Raw genomic sequence first — 20,765 nt, 5'->3', positions numbered from 1 at the left:
TGGTGGAATGATAAGAAGCAACATTTCATAGCGTAGAAACCACACATTTTCCATCATCTGTTTGAATCAGTTTATAGAATCATCTGTATCTATTATAAGAAGGCCCAACATGAAAAATTCTCCATATCAATTATATGATTCCACAGAGAAGGAGACACAATAAGTTTGTCATGCAATACAGAAGCAAACATAAAGTCGTTCTTGCATATCTGACTATATGACATTTTTTTAAAGTTACAGAGTCTCTTCAAGTTATCTGGTAAAACTTTTATTGAGTTTAAATATGAGTACACAAAGTCTCTCTTAACAAAGTACATAAAATCTTTTCTAAGCTATATTGCAATAAACTTGTTTTGATTACAAGATTTACACTCTATCAGAATATATGTTCTTTCTTGTAGAGAAAATATTACTTCACAATAGTGAAAGATATACTACGATGTTTCATTCTCTTTATCTAAAAACAATTTATAACATAATTAGTAAAAGGTTTTTCACGGTATGCATGCATGTGAGGCTCATTTGGAAAATCATTCTTAAACAGCGTTTAAAGAGAAACTTTGTAGGTTGCATCACTAGTACAAACAAGAAAAATGACTATAGTTATCTTTTATGTTAAATTACGGTTAATGAACTCCGTAATAAAAAAGGTGGATTATAGGCTATAGTTGGAAATTGTACATAATAGATTACGATTCCATTAGATAACTAAATTTATAGTCATTTTCAAGAAGAGAGGAATAGGCTATGATTTTTATAAGAAACTGATAATTAGTATTATCATGTTTTAATTTTTGTTTATTTTTATCTTTTATTATTATCATTTTAGATATTTTAGGTTGTATTTAATAAAATTGGAAAAATAATTATTTTACATATTTAATATTTTGCACATAAGTCGCAATATCAAAGAAATTAAGAATAATATAAACAAAATTTAATTATCAAAGTTATTGGGAAGTAGAAATATTAATAAAGTTGGTTATTCAATTATAAAATCAATACAAATTTCAGGCTCAATCTAATTATGAAAGTCTTTAATTAGAAGGCTTCATAAAGTTAAAAGGAATCTTGAAAAAATCCTTTTGGGGAAATTCCTTTGGGAGAGAGAGGGGAAAATAAAACTTTTAGGAAAAAGGAATTTGACATTGTAAATGTTGGAAGCATTCATCTTTATCATTTTTCTACTATTCATAATGTTAAGAAATAGCTAACTCCATTATTCACAGGAATTGAGTGTAGTGTATTTTTAAAATTTCACTACTCAATATTTGTTTTTCACCACTCTTGTGTTATATTATTGTTTTAATGGCATATTCTAGATTGATTGCATATGTGGGAGTACATGTTAATTAAAAGATAGTTTAGAAAACTTGATTACGATAGAACAATTAATAGATTTCACATGCTAGACATAAATGTGAAACATTTATTCATTCATAACATCGGAATCTTGATCATTAATACAAACTTATAAAAAAATTACTAGACATAGGGATTTTATTATTTAAGTTTAGATTTGTTGGTAAGACATTACGACTTGTTACAAAATGTATGAATGCTAAAGAAGAAATTAGAAGTATATTTTTTGGTGTTTTTTCTTTGAATTGAATCATGAAACCTAATCCAAGTGAAACATATATCATAAATTGTTGCACAGCATATGTTTGATAAAAATACAAAAAGAGTTTTATTTTTGTTTTTGTGAAATTTGTGATCTAATTGAGTTATGAATTGCAAGAGTTATCAAATGTTTCATAAGCCTTTAGGGAAACGATACTTGAAGTGTATACTTTATTACTTGTGTGATTTGGTACACTTATCAATCCCGTAACAATAATCATAGTCTATTAAACCATTAAAAAATATAAAAGGGATAAGCTACAGTTGAAATAGATAACCATAGCTCAAAAGTTGAAGGAGAAATAAATTAAACAAAAAAAAACATGATTTTGGGTAAAATCATAGCCTATATGTGATTATAGGCTACGTCTTTTGGGTTCACAAAAAATTACTCATTAGTGCAAACAACTCTTTTTATTGCAACTTATTATGTCGATTCTAACCCACCAAGTATAAAAAGTAAGGTGGTGACATAACTGTAAATATTGTAAAACTTTCCATACGTTGTTAGACCTAGATCCAATATAAAAAGTTAGGCGATGACAAAATGGTAATAAGATAGATCACTTTCTATACCTATATATTGCTCACTATAACCAGTGTAATTTTTGTACTTTGTTCTTTTCATTTGTAGTGTGGGTCAAACTTTGCACACACACAATTGGATCATTATTAAATCTTTCTCAACCAACAACTTCACCTTCATCGTTCTCCTTCATTACCCTCGTTCTTCCTCAACTATGTCATACCACTTTTTTTCTTTTCTTTTCTCAAACCTGTTTCCTTCTTCGAACCTTTGCTTCACTCCTTCACTCTCCCGTATGGATGAAGCATTTCAATCCCTATATTTGAATAAGGATTTAGATCTGGCAGGCTAGGAAGCCTTTGTAATTGAGGAGATAGTGAAAGTAAGAATTAGATCTAGCAGGTAGAGTCACCCTCGAGTGTGGTGCAGAGTTCGTTGACGACGGTGGAGCGAAAGGAGGAGTCAGAGGAGAAGCGTTGAGGAGGAGGTCCTAGAGGAGAGTGGGAATTAGCGTTAAAGAACAAAGCTTGTTCCCAAGGTGTAATGAAAGAGAACGTTCGAGCGAGGAATGCAAAAGGTTGTAGAGGTATCTCACCAGTGTCAGCTCTAACTCGGCGTCTCAGTGTTTTGGTTGGTTATTTTTTATTTTTTGGTAAATTGACATTTTTTTCTTGGGTTTTTGTAAAGTCATAAAATGATGGCTTAGGGTTTGGTTAGGATGATTCAATCTATACTAACTAGAATTAGAAGTTGGTCTAGTCGAAGTGGCAGTTTTAGTGACAGAAGGCTATAAATGATGCGTGGGATATTCTGTATGTAGCCATAGGACAAGTTGCAAGGTTGAGGATAAACAACAAAGTCTCTTCAAAGTTTGAGTTTCACAATGGAGGGGCTTCAAAATTTTCCTTTTCCATGTGGAGTTTCTATATACCGGGTTTAGAATTGGTATATAATGTAGATTTTCTATATCAGTTCCATAACATGTGTAGAAAAATGAAAACTTTCTATACCACTTGTTTTTATACAGGTCCAAAACTAGAACTAGTATAAAAAAAATAACTGGTATAAAAAGGTTTTTCTACACTAATGACTTAAGTATGAGTATGATTGGAAGGTACTAACCAACTTTCATAAAGGGGTCATCATTTTCTATCTCTTGATTATCTTCAATGTTGTCTTTCTCCTTCTATTGTGATAACCCATGCTTTAGACATTTTTTCAACCCCTTAAATTATTTCATGTATATTATGCAACCATTAAGACTTCGAGGTATCATTTTATACTTCATTCCTGTCAAACAAAGAATTTTCTTTGCTTCATAATTATGAGTATGTAATTATTTCCATCTAGAAATATTTCATTCAACAAAACAACTAATTTTGTGAAACTTTTATCAAACCCATCTATTATCTTCAAATTCATCGATCTTAACACTATGACAACTGAACTTTGTTAAACCGAAATAATGAAATTTTGGCTTCAAGATTGTCTCGTAAACAAAGTTTCTACACCAACATCTTAAAGTCATTTACTTCCTTGCATCCTCTTATTTAATTCTTTATTTTTTAACATCATCCTTCCCATTTTATTAATATTTTTTTTTTATAAAAGTGAAATGTAGAGAAACAAAAATACTGCACTCCCTTAGTATTTTATATAATTTTTGTTTTGTACGTGCCTTTCAATGTTTAATTTAATTTAGTATTAGTATTTAATAAACACAATATTATTTAATTAATTTTTAAAAAATATTATATTAAGAAAATTTGATACTTATCTTATGGCACTTATTTTTATATAAATATATAGGCAGGTATATAAATATATATAGGAAATTCAAGAGGTTATGTATGAACACGTTAAAACTGAAATCACCGGTCATTATTGGTTTCTGTGATTGTACTTTTAACTTTCAAACAATTAATATATTCGATATTTGGATACTTTTGTGTTTAACGGAAATGATCATTCAAATTATAATAATTTATTATACATACGATTCCCGATAGAGGCTCGGTTTCATTGGTAAGAGACAGAGAAATTAAACCAGCTAACAAGACAAGAAATTGTGAAAATCAAAATCAAGACCCACTAATCATGGAACACAATGGTTTAAAATAAATTTTAATTGAATTTTATTATCATTAATCATAATTCTATACTATTATGTAATAGTACATCATACAATAATAACTCAATATATTTAAAATATATCTCAAATATGATTATAAATAAATTATCAATGTCGATAAATATATAAAAGATAAGCTTTAAATACTTACTTATCTGTTGGAATTTATATAATAGTTCTCTCATCATAGGAATAATCACTTTTTGAATAGTGTTTTCTATTATTTAGTGAATTCATATTTCCATATATTATTGTTGAATTAGGTGAGAGAGTATCAGTTTGAACGGGAGTTTTCAGTTGATTCCTGGTTATATTTTAATATCCATACCACAACTTATAAAACTCAAAACTTACTCAACTTGGTCAGATGCCAATCTAAGAGCATTTTTGTTTATATTTTATAATAATTATTTTAAAATATTTTTTTAATCTGACACTAATTTAAAAATGTGCACACTCATACACGTTAATCAAAACATAAAAATAATTAAAAATTAGTTATGTGCGCAATTGAAGCTCAATTATCACATGTTCTAATTCTAGTATTAAAGCAAAGAGCCGTTAGATTACTTCTTCCTTAAAATGCGGAAAAACGTGTCTAGTCCCTGTTCTGTCGTTGGTGATGGCAGAGTTAAGTTTTTCAAAAACAAATTGGGTGGCTTCTGATTCTTATTTCATTTTTTTTTTTGGAATAGTTTATTGAGAAATGGCTTTTAGCTGAAGCTTCGTGCTGGAGACAACAGTGTTTCCCTCTCATGAAAGTTACACACAATTTGTATAAAAGTTCATTTATTTATTTATTTATTATAACTGTCCTAAAGAAATTCTCGGACTCTTTTTTATTTTTTATTTTATTTTTGTTATGGAAAAGATTATAGGAGAGGAGAGTGAGATTTTTCTAGGTTTGTCCATGTAAATATTTGAGGTATCAACCTTTTGGTTGGTTGCAATGTAATCTCATTTTTATTCAGTTACAAGATGGGGTTTGGTTAGACTTAGTACTTTTTGGGCTTAGGTTTAGGTTAATCTTTATCAATAAATTCTTTCGACTTATTAAAACACATAATTGGCTAGGAAATATTAGAGTGCCTAAGACTTCTCCTCATATTAATCTTAACAATCAATAAGTGAAAATAACATAGAAGTCAAAATTAGAAAAACAATACTTTATTACAACATTATATTTTTAAGTATTTCTAATCAATATTAAATATTTTTAGACAATTATAAATAGCATATAAAAAAAAAACAATTTGAGAAGTTAAGATAGAAAATGATAGTGTCACATCCCAATTTTTGTCTGTGTGAGATTTAACTAACATAAATACTATTATTCAATTTCATAACTAATAATAAATTTTATCACTACTTTATTTGAACCTTAATGAAAAATGTTAAAACTAAAATTTTATTGAAAATGAAAAATAAACGTAAAACATAAGATTATAAAATTGTCCAAACTTTTCCTGATCCTGATTATTCCTTTTAATATTGTGCATTTTGTCAACTATTATTATCTATTCCTTTGATAAATCACTATTCACATTAGATACATAACATTCATGCATCATTCTTTCTGGCAACAACCCGTTCAGAACACCTATTGACATACATGTTCACACCAAACAAAACACGTGTTCACACCAAACAAAATACTAGGTCATAGAGTTATATGTTTAACACCTTAGAAAATTATAATAATTAAAAAAATAAATAAATTTTAAATCGATATTTTAAGTAAAAGATAAAAAATTTTAGTAATTATTTTACTAAAAAATAAATAAATATTGTTTAATATTATGAGATATATATTCTTAGATATGATTAGATATTAATAACATAATTAATTATTTTAAAATATATATAAGATTTTCTAGAAAATAAAAGATTTGGTAAATAATTATTAAGAAGATATTAAACAAATTTTTTGAAAGATATTTAAAGTGGTTATTATAATATAAGTGGGTTATATATGATAATTATTTCTTAAACAAATTTATTTATTATGTGAGTGATTTTGGTTATATCAAATTTAAAGAGATTTTTTAAGAAACATAAACATAAAGGTAGAAATATATATATATATATATATATATATATATATATATATATATATATATATATATATAATATTTTGTGGTTATTAGAAGTATCAAGTAAAATCTCTTAAGAGTATCTAAGATGTAAGGTTGAAAGTCACTACTAGAAAAATGATAAATAATGATCAATTTAATGACTGAAAATGTCAATGATTGTTAGTGACTAAATAAGTTATCAATTTTTTTTAAATGAGTGTCTGACTTAGTGACTGAATTTTCAGTCATAAAATATCAATCACAAGATAGTGGTAAAAAACTCCTTCCCAAAATTTTTTGACACGTTAAAAAATTTCCCCCCAAATTCACTCTCACAAAACTCCCCCAACCACGATGCAAATATTTACAAAACACTAGACCAGACCATCGGATTCACTCTGTGCTACGCTAACCACTAGAATTGTTGTTCACCAACACATAGTACCCACCACCAAGCGAACCAAAACCAACGCCCTACAAAGCAGAACCAAGCCCCTAAAAACCAGAACCAAGCCCTACGAACCAGAACCAAGTCCTTTATGACCTAACTCCAGGCCCCTTTATGAACCAACTTCTCTAGAAGTAAAAGGAAGATGTAAGGACAAAGTTTACTTACCTACACCATGCACATTGAGTGAGTAGTGAAAGTAGTTAGGAAGAAGTCAAACATGTGCTTAAAAAACATTGATACAAAATGAGAAGAATAGCAGGCAAGCTACAATAGTCCTTTTCAATATCTCTATTAATGAAAGCAAAGTTGTAAGACCTGAGAAATTTAAATAATTAAATAAATAATTATTTAATCAATGCGGGTAGTAGAAGCCTATATGGCATTTAATGTTGATTGTTGTGACGTGGAAAAGTACTAGCTCAAATGGTTGAGAGTACTTTGTTTGTGTGAGAGGACTTGGGTTTGAGTCCTATGTATGCCAGTTATGTGTTGTTTGTTTTATTATTAATTTTAATAATACGCATGGTTATGTTGAGTGGTAACATAATTATAGAATTATAAGATTTATCACAAAACATGGTTGGTTGAATTGGTTGTGTGTTGATCTTGTGATTCCATGGTTGTGTGTTCAAACCTTGTTGAGAAGAAAATTGATTTCTTTATTTTTGCTAATGTATGGTGACTTGGATGTGAAATGGTGGGAAAAACCCTAGAGGCAATGGGCAGCCAAGGGGAGCTCTTTTGCTTGAATATCTTTAACTCTGTTAATAAATTTTCTTAATTCTGAAATATACATGAAATTTCGTGCATGTTGTGGTGTGAATTTGGGGTTTTGATTGTTTTGATGTTGTAATATGATTAAACCCTTGTGAGAGTATATGAAAATAATGAGGTTTTTTGTACTGTATCTGAATATGGTTCAATTGCATTATTTGGGGGTCAAATTTTGGGGTCTAAAACATGTTCGTAATACTGGAATGATGGAAGAGATTGGTTGTCAATTTTGGGATGAGGTTTTGGCATGCTTTATGTGTTTCTGTTTCTCTTTGAGTTGGCTCAAGCTCACTTTGATCTTGACCTATCATGCGCCTTAATAACATAGGGTCTTTTTAAAAAATTTTAGTTTTACTAGAGGAAGAAGATTCTTTTGAAAGAGAATAGGGAGATGAGTGTTCACTTTCAACATCATTACTCTTCTTTAAGATCATGGTCCTTTTGGTTGTGCAATTTAAAGCAATGTGATTATAACCCAAACATTTAAAACATTTAATGGAACTTGATCTTTGAGAAGTGGAATGGTGAATGTGATCACTTGGTGACTTACTTTTACTTGGTGGTTCTTGATGAGAGTTAGAAGGGAACTTATCATGTTTCTTTTTATCTTTTCCCTTCCATGAGTGACTAAAGTAGTGATTAGGTGAGTAACTCTTCCTTGCCCTTCTTTTTCTTTTCAATTGAATTTCAATCCCAAGGGCAAGTGTGAAAACATTTTCAAGAGTGGAGTACTCATACAACTCTACCTAGTCTTGTATGTCTCTCCTAAGACCACTCACAAATCTTTTTATTTTCTCTTTGTTAGTTTCTTTTATTTCAACCCTACGTATTTGAGACTCTAATTCTTTAAAGTACTCACTCACACTCATAGGACCTTGGTAAAGCCTTTGGAGCTTCAAAAGAAGTTCCTTCCTATAGGAGGAAGGAACAAATCTAGCGCGCATAAGAGTTTTAATGTCCATCCAAGAAGCCGCGGGTGGCCCTTGGTCATAATTCTTACAAACTTTATGCCACTAAGTATTGGCATATTCCAAAAATCCTAAAACTACTAGATCAACTTGTGCTTGATCCTTTACATGATTTTCATTGAAAATTTGATGAACTTTAGCTTCCCAATCAAGGAAGACTTTGGGATCACTTCCACCATAGAACTTAGGAATCTTTGGAGTTTGCTTCTCTTGTGATGAGTTGCGCCTAGAATGCCTTCTTTTCCTAGGATCTCTTTCTTTCTCTCTAGCTTCAAGCCTTTGAATGTGCTCTTGGATTCTTAGGTCACTTTGCTCCTTGTCTTTTCTCAATTGTTCAAAAGCCTCCTTCCTAGACAACTCCAAATCCCGAAGCAATCTCATCAATGTATTGTTTTTGTTTGGTGTAGGTGCACTTGATGAACTTGCCATGATTCCTACAACAAAAACACTCAAATCCGAGACAAAATAAATGGATTAGAGGTTATACAACATGAAAACCGAGACCAAATCCAACCCAAATTGTAACCCAAGTGTTTAGATCACTCTCCCAAAGTAACAAGGCAAGGCTAGCACTCAAAATCCACCAAAGGAGTGAAGCAAACACTTTTAAAAACTTGTTCAAAACCTTTCAAATGCAAGACAAGTGATTCGGCCACAACATCCCAAGAGTTTCAAGAAAAGAAAACTACTAAGACACAACAAAGAACACCTAGTGACAAGCAAGAAAAGCACAAAAACAAGAAAGTTTAACTTCTAAGGAAATTTTGTTTTAAAGACAAAACTTGAACAAGACTAAAGCAATGAAAAACACTTTTAAAGACTCTATGGAAAGCATTTGAACAAGCCAAGATTATATCTCAAATTATGCATACACCAAGAAAGATCATAACCAAGTTAAAGCATGGAACTAATTTGCCAATATCACCCAAAATCCAAGTATAAAATTTGGTAGTATAACACCTAGTAAAAATGGCCAAATGGATTCACTAAGCAACACATTAGCTCTCAACCAAACTGTTTTTGATCATGAAAATAATTTTTCTTTTCAAAACTAGGTACTTAAGATGATGAGAAGGATATTTTAGGGTGTCTTGAACACTTAGTTCCTAAAAAATTAGGTCAAAATCAATTTCAAGGAGCATGCTACAACAAAAGGCATATATCTCATGCAATAGCTCAAATACTTAGAAACAAGAATAAGAAAACTCAAAGAAGCATATGACATATGACTCAAGCAAAAGTTAGACACATTTAAAGACTCAACATGACATACACAAAGACACAAACATGTAGCTATCATGCATTTAAACTCATGGATTTGAGGCTCAAAGACTAATCATCCAAAGACATGTTATCCAACCACATTTAGGAGTAAGAAGAGTAACAAAAACAGTAGCCAAAACTGCCCAACATAACCTGAAAAACGTTGATTCGCGGTGATCTTGGCAACTATGATCTTTGCTCACTATTTCAATCATAATCTCCACAAAACTCCAAATGCATTGGTTCATTTTTTGTTAGAAACTAGACTAATAGAGCTTTCTTGTGACATCAAGAACGTAATTTTTCGATCACTGAGTAGGTGCACTTTAATCTTTTAAAATCGTGAACAGTTTTTGCCAGCATTGTTTTTGTGTGCAATGGAAGTGGATTTGAACCATACAAAGATAGCTACAACAAGACAAGGTTAGCACATGAAAAACATTATATTCAAGATAACCTAGGCTCTAGATACCAAATGATGAAGGATTATCTTGTTCCTTTTTAAGATTATTGAATATGGTGTGAGTTGATTAAGAAAGCTAAGCGAAATCCCCAAAGGACATTAAGATAGCAAGCTATCTAGATGTGAAGGTTCCTTTCACAAAGCTCAAGAGAAGAAGATGATGGATTGGTTCAAAACAAAAAGGAAATGGAAAGCACATAAACCATAGAAAACCAAGAACAATTAAAGGAAGAAGAAAACAAAAAATGGAAAGGAAAGAAATGGTAAAAATGTGAGAAGCACGCCACTACAAGGCTAGGCTAGAAGCCATGGCAACCTTGAAGATGAGTGGATGTGTGCCGCCACTTGCTATGCAAGATAAGACTTAAAAGTATTCACTCCCAAGGGAGGAAACTCTCACAAATGGTTGAGATACAAGAGTATTTTTACTTCAAAATGTTCAACCCTTTTACATGTCTAGGAGCACCCTTTATATAGAAGAGTTTAGGGGCCTCTAAGAAAATAAAAGATACCTAAGGATGTCTCTACAAAAACCTAACCCTAGCTTCTAGAAACTAGGTCAAATAAGGTTACAAAAACAAAAGAGCTAACTATAGTGTGTGCAAGGCTAATTTCGTTCTAGCACAAAAGGAGACAAAGAATGTGTCTCATATGTCTCCAAAAAGTGGCCAAAGTGTGCAAAAACCAAGGAGACCAAAGGTACATAGGTACACTTGTTTTATGCCTTTTACTTTATGCTTTATGCCTTTGCTTTACTCTCTCCTCCACATCATTTATGCTCCCCAATCACCATGCGCCACCTAGCATTGCTTTCTTACTCCTAATTAACCTACAAAGCAAATAAACATAGATTAGCATGTTGGCTTAAGTCAAGTCAACTATAGTCAACAAGTCAAACCTAGTCAAAGTTCAACAAGTCAACTAAAGTTGATTCAACTAAGTCAACTTAGGGAATCAAAAATAACAAACACAAATGAAAGGGATGAAGGATTAATGAACTTCCTTTCTAAACATGCTTAGTCTTCTTAAGCATGTGCCTTCATCCTTGGTTGGGGTCAATCCTTCATCACGACAAGGCTTTTCGCCCAAGCGAGAGGTTCTCACTTAAGCGAGACCTCGTGTTTAACTTTGTGTTGTGCTTAACTCGCCGGCTAGGCGAGAGTTTTTGGTGTTAGGCGAAGGGTGATCTTGCCCAGGCGAGGAGAGACTCACCTAAGCGAGACTTCACAGATAAACCAGGTTAGCACGCTCGCTCAGGCGAGGAAGCTTAGCCTAAGCGAGACAGGCCTGGTTGCTTAAGCTAAGGCTTCTAGCCCAAGCGAGTTTAGTGCAGTTTGTGTGTATTGTTTGTACACATTGATGAGAACGTGGATCAGGAGATGCTGAGCCATGAGCGGGTAGGTTCATGGATGGTGTTGACATGTGATGGTATGAGCGGGGAGGTTCATACAGATTTACTCTCTTGTGGGGATACGAGCGAGGTAGGTTCGTATGATCCGTGCTCACAATTGAGAGATGTTGTGTGCGGAGATGTACGTAGCTAGTGGATCACATGTGTTGGACTACGGGCGGGCAAGTCCGTAGAGTAGGACTACGAGCGGGGAGGTTCGTAGAGGCATGACCACGAGCGGGCAGGTTCGTGTGAGCATCATAAATCCTGAGTCCATGGCTAACTTTGTTGTTATGTTGGAGGTTGAAAAGCCTTTGGAGTGTTGAGAATGTAACCAAGGTTTAATTATGATAATATAATTGGGTGTTTTATATTATTTAATTTATGTGAATTCTTATATTGTCGAGCTCACCCTTTCTGTTTGTGCTTGGCGATGATCGTGTAATTTTTACACGGGAGCAGTTGATGATACAAGTGATGCTGCTAACACCCGAGACAGAGATAGGGGCTAGCTGGGAGTTAGAGCTAGGGATTTACTATGTTTTCCTATTTTATTTGGAACTTGTAATAACTTTTGGATTTAATTTCATTAAATGATTGTCGCATTGAATATTAATTTTTGATTTTGTTTCCCGCGTCTGGGATTAATAAAGTTACGACGTTTAAACTTCTTTTTATATCTTTAAATATTTAATTAATTAATATCTATTAATGATGTTACAAAAGTCATGCAAAAAAAACAAATGAGATGAAATATGCAAAAACTACGTTATGCATGAATGCAAAATTATTCATAAGCTTTTAAATGGTTAGTGTAAAAGGTCATTTCCTAAACAACTTTAGAATAGCAGCGGTAACGTCCTAGCTAGAAATTACTTATTAAAATAAACAAAAATACATAATAATAAACAACCGCATTTATTATTGATCAAGTTTCCAAAAACCGTGGGAAAAATTAAAACCTTATGTTCAGCAAGTCAAAACAGATAAGATAATTCCCATTAATACCATAACACAAATGAAATGGTCTATAAAATTATTATAATGAATCCATAGTTCGATAAAATAACTAGTGAGAAAATCCCCAAGAGTTCCCCACTCCGTCTCTATGCATTTGTCCGCTCACCTGCATCAACATCTGTTCCCATGTAACAAGTTACATGATCATCGCTACACACACAGCAGATAGGGTGAGCTCATTTAAATAAAACCAACAAATAAAATAATCAATACAACATCAAAGTATTTAAACTCGGGTTAGTGTATTACTCCATTTTACTCTTACTACTCCATTTCCAATACTTGTATTTAGACGTCTATCCTTTCTATACCCTTTAGGTGAGATCAATGATCGATCTTTGCTGCACGAGTGTCTACTCGCCCCTCCGACTACAGGCCACCACCTGATAGTCCACACGTGGGAATAACTTTGCCACAACATCTCACCGTGACACCAAGTTGAGTTCCCAAAAACAAACATAAGTTTGTAGTTGTTCCTAGACTACCAAAGCTCTATCAGGATACACTGAAGAGGGCAATCATCCGAAACCTTGCCATACGAGCCATAACCCGCACACTCCACTGGACTTCCTAAATCACCAGGCTACAACTTAAAGTGGTCACGTGTTACCCCAATACAAGATACATTCGTAACTGGGCCCCCAGCCAAATCATTGCATCATGAACATCCCTTAAAGCGGTGTAGAAAACTTTCTTCGCGCACCATCACTGGACAAAAACCGCCTGGCGCACATCTCACGCCGCTAGGCAAAATTTAGCTCAAGACCGCCTAGCGGGCATCACACACCGCTAGGCGCCAAGCGCCTGCAAAATTATCACTACACCGTCACCGCCTGGCAGACTCCACCCTACCGCCAGGCACCTTGCTGACTGTTACTGCCTGGCACGCCCATCTCGCGCCTCCAGGCGCCAACCTCCTCCCAAGCCTTCTGTCTCACCTTTCTGCCTGGCGGACCTGTCCATCCCGCCAGGCGCCCTACGTGTAGAGCGACTACTGTCACTGGTTATTGACCCTATCGCCTGGCGCCTCACCTCGTGCCGCCAGGCGCCATACCAATAGCGCAATGCTACTGGTTTTTGGCATTTTCTTCAGGTCTTAAGAGACCCCAAATCAATCATACATTATTTTCATACCAATCATATTATTTACAGACATAATACCATAACCAAACTCAACATTATCCAATAACAACAAGTAAAAACACGTAACTGGAACTCCCCTAACCTGGTTTCCTCACTTAGAGTTGAAAATTGAGACTTTTCCTTGGATCACCGATGGACTCCCCTTGACTCTCCTCCAAACCAGTATCCTTTCCCTCTCCAAAACTCACGTTCTCCTCTGTCAAAACCCTCCTCACTATCCTCAACCTATCAGACTCAAAGGTGCTCTCTTTCTCCCTCAATTCTTCCCTTTAATGATACTTTAATGGTGATTAATAAAAAAAACGAAAATGATCTTAAGCTTAGTTTTAATTGTCATTCAATTTGCTATTCTATTTGATTTTCCAGCACCCTTGGCTGCTCCTCTAGTTAGGGTTTCTCTTGCCCCTTCACATTCTTACCAAAACTAGAATTGATAAAAAGAAAGTTTATATTGTCTTGTCCAAGCCAAGGTTTGAACCCATCTACACACAATTTCAATTCAAGTGTACTCCAATCATACTTCAAAGATTATATCCTTACTTATCACACTCTAATCACATTATCAGAAAAATAATAAAATCAAATAACACAAATGGCATACACAAGACTTGAACCCATGTCCTCCCACACAATCAAAGTACTCTCAACCACTTCAACTAGTACTTTTCCACATCATGAAGGTTAACATTTAATACCATAAAGGCTCCTCCTACCCGCATTTATTAAATAATTATTTATTTAATTATTTAAATTTAGCGGGTCTTACAGCAGCCATGATGAGCGGCTTAAGAGTTTAGGAAACCTAAAACAAACTTTAAAAATGAGGTTTTTTATTTAAAATTTATTTTTTGAGTTTTTTTTATGCAAAATTATTATTAAATTGTCATTATTAATTTTATTTAATATTTCCTTTTCAATAGATAATCTGGCTAAATAATCTAATATTTCTTACACTGTTGATCTTAACTAAGTTTTTATTATCTTTAACTTTGAGAAACTCCTTTCAATTGAAGCAACTGACATTATAATTGTTAACATTATCCTAATCACTAACTACTTCTCTTTCTCTATTGTTGCTTTCATCTATATCTATATTATTATTATCTTATTCATTCAAAGAGCATCCACCTGTATTTTGTAATTTATTATCTATTTTTATAAATTTCTTTATAGCTCCTTTTTGTGATGCAGTTAATGTCTCAATTCTTCTCTTTTCTTGGATTTCTGAATAGTATGATTCAAATTTTCTAGTTGACATATCTATATATTTTTATGAAATAAAAAATTATAATATATAAAATACTACTAAAGATAAGTATATAAAACAAAGGTACTAAAACAATAAAACCTGGTTTTGGTTATCAAGGAAGTAAACTTGATAGTAGACTTTTAGTATCTTGAAGTCTCAAACATCTTTCTCCTTCTCAAGTCTCAACTCTTTCACAAACCTGCAGTGTTTATTTTAAGATTAATCATTAATAAAAATAATTCAAAAAATTTTTTTAATGTTCCTCGATAGTAAGTGGGCAAGATATATGAAAAAAAAAACTCTTGGAACAATCGAAAAGTACCGAAAAACAAAACTTGACAAAAGAAACACATTTATAATTCTAATACAAATCTAAAACAAAATAAAAATAAGGTTAAAATACCTTTTTGGTCCCAATTTTCGTTAAGTTTTTTCAAATAAGTCCTAATTTTGGTTTTGTGTTCAAATAGGTCCCAATTTTCACCAATTTTGTTCAATTGGGTCCTTTTTTGCTAACACCGTTTAAATCATTAACGACCATGAACAGTGACTGCCACGTGTCACTTCGTGGTTTTTTTGAATTTTTTTATTTTTTTTCTAATTTTTTTTAAAATTTTGTTAATTTTTTTTAAATGTACACGTGTCAACCTAGGAGTGTGCCACATGTCACTTCGTGGTTTTTTTGAATTTTTTTTGAATTTTTTTAAAAAAATTTTTAAATTTTTTTTAAATGTCCACGTGTCAACCCAGTAGCGTGCCACATGTTAAAGTCAATGTTCTAAATTCAATTTGGTCCCTATATTTGTTATTTTTGTTCAATTAGGTCCCAATTTTTGTTAACCCCATGCAGTAGTGGGGGTTTCAAAAACCCCGGGCAGTAGTAGGGGTTTAAAAATCCTAGGGAGTTACGAGGTTCTAAAAACCCTAGGTAGTAACCGGGTTCTAGAAACCCTAGGTAATAGTGGGGGTTCCAGAAATTCCAAGCAATAGTGGGGGTTCCAAAAACCCCAAGCAGTACTAGAGGCTTTGTAAACTCCCAGTAAGTTGCGCTTTTTCAGTGGTTGATAAAAACCCTTGGTAATTTGTTAGCCATGCTGGTTCTTTTAGGAGAATTTTATACCTCCGGTAAAACCATTAGTGAAGGTTAAAACCTCCAGAAATGCTAAATATAATCCCTACTAAAATTATTATTTTTTTTTGTGAGAAAAGAAGCTAAAATTAAGAAGAAACTGTGAAGAAATTTCTTAAAAAAATAAGTATTTACATTTTGGATATAACTAAATTGAAAATGATTAGATTATTCCATATAATTTTATTAAAATATAATATCAATACAGTATACAATTTTCTTAAAAAATAAGTATTTACATTTTGGATATAACTAAATTGAAAATGATCAGATTATTCCATATAATTTTTTATTAAAATATAATATGAATACAGTATACAATAAATATTATTTTTAATTATTTTTTTATATAGTAAATAAAATCACATAAAATAAAACTATCTAATTGAAATTTTAGTTATAATTACGTTATTAATTTTATATGAATATAATTAATTCTCTATATGTTATATTTTATTTTAACAAAAACTCGTTAATTTCTGTGGTTCGAATTCTGCACGCGTTGAAAATAGGTTTACTTCCGTAAATCTTTACAGAATCTGATTGCAGTGATTATTTTGGAAAGTTAAATCATTTTAAGAAAATTCTGAAATATTACAATTGTTTGGCCTTTATATTAAAATACTTTGGGATATATATATATATATATATATATATATATATATATATATATATATATATATATATATATATATATATATATATATATATATATATATATATATATATATATATATATATATATAAAGTGCACATATTGAGTGAATGTTACACAACAGATTCTTTTCAACTAATTTATTCCGATGCATGTCAATGACAGAGAATTTAACACTTTGCCGACACAAAGTGTAAAATCTAGTTAAGGAAGAAACCAATATACTCCAACAAAAGGATTGGACTGTTCTAGAAAAAGTTATAACTAAATACCTATTGATTGCAAAATTAACTATTTGAACTAATGATAAAATTAAATATACATTTAATGAAAATTTAAAAGTAATTATTAAATTTATTCTTCTGATCTTTTAAGAGTTAAATCATATGAAGTCAAAATTGTGAAGAAAATGCAATTATAAAATGCACAACATATGGAAGTATCTAGAAAAGGTGGGAGACAAACTAGGCATTGGCTATGGCTTCCATTCTAAAAAGTTAGAACAAAAAAGAGCCCTACCTTTTCAGACATCATGGGGCTGAGCTTTATAATAATCATTTCTACCATGCACTTAAGCATGGTCCTACCCTAATAATAATTGTAATAGTAATAATAAATATGAAAAAGCCAAGATAAAAGGAAACATTAAAAAATAGATAAAATATAAGTGCGATAGACGCGCTTTAGAATAGGTATGACTAAGCAATGAAACACGCTTTTTGTGAAAATAAAGTAAATTATAACGCGGCACACGTTTTTTTTTTCCTTGACCACGTTTGTGGCGGCTCTCGTTAGCTTAAAATGTAAAATTCTTCAAATGATATTTTTTATTTAACTACGTACCAGCATAAAACTATAAAATTGACTTTTATATATTCTAAATTGATAATCTAAAATGAATAATAATCAATATATTTGGATGAATTTTTCCATAAAAGAATTTAGATGAGAAAAATATAAATATTCTTTTATAATTCGAAAATATTTAATAAACAAATTTTAAAAAATTATACAAAAACATGAGAAAAACATTCTCCAAAAAGTCCTTCAACTAATTTGTAAAATATGTAATTTCTCTCTCTCTCTCTCTCTATCTCTCTCTCTCTCTCTATATATATATATATATATATATATATTAGTTTTAACTTTCTTTATTTTTTAAAATATGTATAGGAAATGATTTTTGTAGATAGAATTAGTTTTTGACCCGTGCAGCACCGATATTTTAGAATGTAATGTTAATTATTTTCTTTTTTTCAAAAGACATTTTAATTGTTCATGACATCTCTAATTATCAATAAATGTTACTAAAATTGGAATATTTGGTTTTTAAATAAATTTTACAATATTATATCATAAATGTTAACATGCTCTCTTTTTATTTGTAAAATTTTGAACTTTCGAAAGGAAATAATATTTTGGAGTAAAAATTTCATCTAGATACATGCTTTTACTATTTTTAATGTCATTTGTAAAGGATGTTACATATGAAAATTGAGGAGATGTTTTGTTTTATATGTTGTGATGATATTTGATGCCACAAAGATATCTTCAATTCGAATAAACATTTTTTCTATTGTTATCAGGAGGTAACTATTTCAGAGATCCTAATGGTAACGTTATGAAAATTGAGTTTGAAGAATCTGTATAGAAGAGATGTTTGTTTGAGCCAAATATTGGGATCATCAATCTCTATACGTTGTCTCGTCCATTGCTTCACTATTCGATTAATTACCTAAGGTAAACATTTATTTTCATAATAAGTAGATGTCCTTTTAGTACTACATTTTGTTTAATTATTTTTCATAACTTGATGGTATCTTATTCGTTATATGGTTTGATGTTGGTGTCTAATGTATTTAAGTTATTTTGGGCTGATTGTATTGGGGTGGAGGACACTAAAATGGTTGTAGTGGTTTTAATTTGATTTTAAAATTTTGATTAGTATTAAAAAATTTTAATAAATATTTTGTAACTATATAAATAAAAAATTGAAAAATATCAGTATATTGTTGGATTTGAGGTATGTTCTAGATCAAATTTGTCATGTTAGTAATAATAAAATTGTGTATTATTATTTATTTCATTGTCATATATATTGAATTAATATGAAAAGGTCTTTGCAACATCTAATTTTAGTAGTATAAAACTAATAATATTTATAATAATATTCAAAGGCATATTTTATCTCTGAGGAGTTTAGAGTTAGTAAAGGGGAGCCATGACTCCCCTAGATTTTTTATTTATTTAAAAATTATATGCTATTTATATTATATTAATATAAATTAAACTAGGTAAAATTTTATTCCTTTTATAAAATATTAATATAAATTTAGACATTGTCTTGCCTGAATGTATGTATTTTCTAAATATATTTGACATTATATTAATAGGTGAAAATATATATATATATATATATATATATATATATATATATATATATATATATATATATATATATGTATGTATGTATCACATCTAGTCGGTTTTGCTAGCTTACCAACACATGTTATCCTTGACCGACAACCCATATCGGACAAGGCTGGGGGACTGGTGTACCGTACCTAGCCAAACTCAACCCAGTAAACAGTATATACATCGAAACCACCTAGCATCTAGTACCCGAACACCACCAACACAAGTCATCTAGGCAGGTAGCCGGTCGAAACCGACTACTGGCCTAGAACGTTAACTGACATCGATGCCCCGCCTTCAATGGCCCTCTAGGGCCTGTCTTGGGCCCAGGCCCACTCATGGCCCAAGCTGGGACCCAAGTCAAAGCCCAGCCCATGCGATGGTCAAACGTCATTAATGTTCTATAAATACACGTGGACCCCATCATTTAAAGGTACGCATTCATTAATCACTGATTTGACTCTCTGAGAGCTTTGACTAACTTGAGCTTCGGAGACCCTTCTGCAGGTAACCCCTCCTAGGTTCAAGCCGACACGTATTGACCGGGAAGAGGCCAACTGAAGAGATAGCGGACTACATAGTAAGGTGACGCTTGTGTCTAATCTCTTGTTTGTTCTCTGCAGGAACAATTGGCGCCCACCGTGGGGCACGAGACGAACACCTTTAGTACCCGTTTTTCTCTGAAGATGGTTTCTACCCGTAGCAAAGCTGGAGCTAGCAAGCAAGTGGACGCTGGTCCCTCTGGACCTTCCGGCATCACCCCTGACTTGGCCGCCATCTTAGACGGCCAGGTGAAGATGCAACAGGAGCTCGCAGACCTGAAGAAGCGCAACGTTGAAGAAATGGAAGCGCTTAAACAAGAGAATTCCCGCCTCAGAAGGAGGATCGAGGCAGATGCCGACCTCAAGGGAAAAGCCAAAGAGACCTCTGAAGCTGTGAAGTCTCCGGCCTTCCAGCCTACAGAGGAGGAAAGCGAATACAACCCCACCCCCCACACCTTCACCACCACCCAACAGACACCCGTTACCTCTACCCATCCTCACCACTTTCCATCCGGTCAACCGGGGCTCACCGCACCCCCAACTCTCGCCCCCACCCTCCCTACCACCCACATCCCTTACAACATACCCACCACCCTCCATACCACATATGTCCCACCCTACAACCCACAGTACCTTCCCACAACCCACATTCCTCCTCACAACATCACCTCCACCTTTCCCGCTATGATCACCAACCCACCCCCACCCCACTTTCCCCCCCTCACCAGCCCAGACGCTGCCACCCATTCACCGATTTTATCGCTAACACCCCTCTCCCGACCCAGTGGGAACCATTCAACCTCGATCGCTACACTGGCGAAACCGACCCCGATGAACACCTGAAAGTGTACATCACACACGTTGCCCTATATACGTCCCAAGACGCAGTCTTCTGCAAAGCTTTCCCCACAACCCTCAAAGGCCCCGCCCTAGAATGGTTCACCACCC

The sequence above is a fragment of the Vigna unguiculata genome, chromosome 6, assembly GCF_037176805.1.
Source record: "Vigna unguiculata cultivar grain cowpea cultivar isolate G323 ecotype 2 chromosome 6, ASM3717680v1, whole genome shotgun sequence".
In the NCBI taxonomy this organism is placed as follows: Eukaryota; Viridiplantae; Streptophyta; class Magnoliopsida; order Fabales; family Fabaceae; genus Vigna; species Vigna unguiculata.
The sequence above is the reverse complement of the archived record's forward strand: the minus strand, read 5'-3'. Positions refer to the sequence as shown.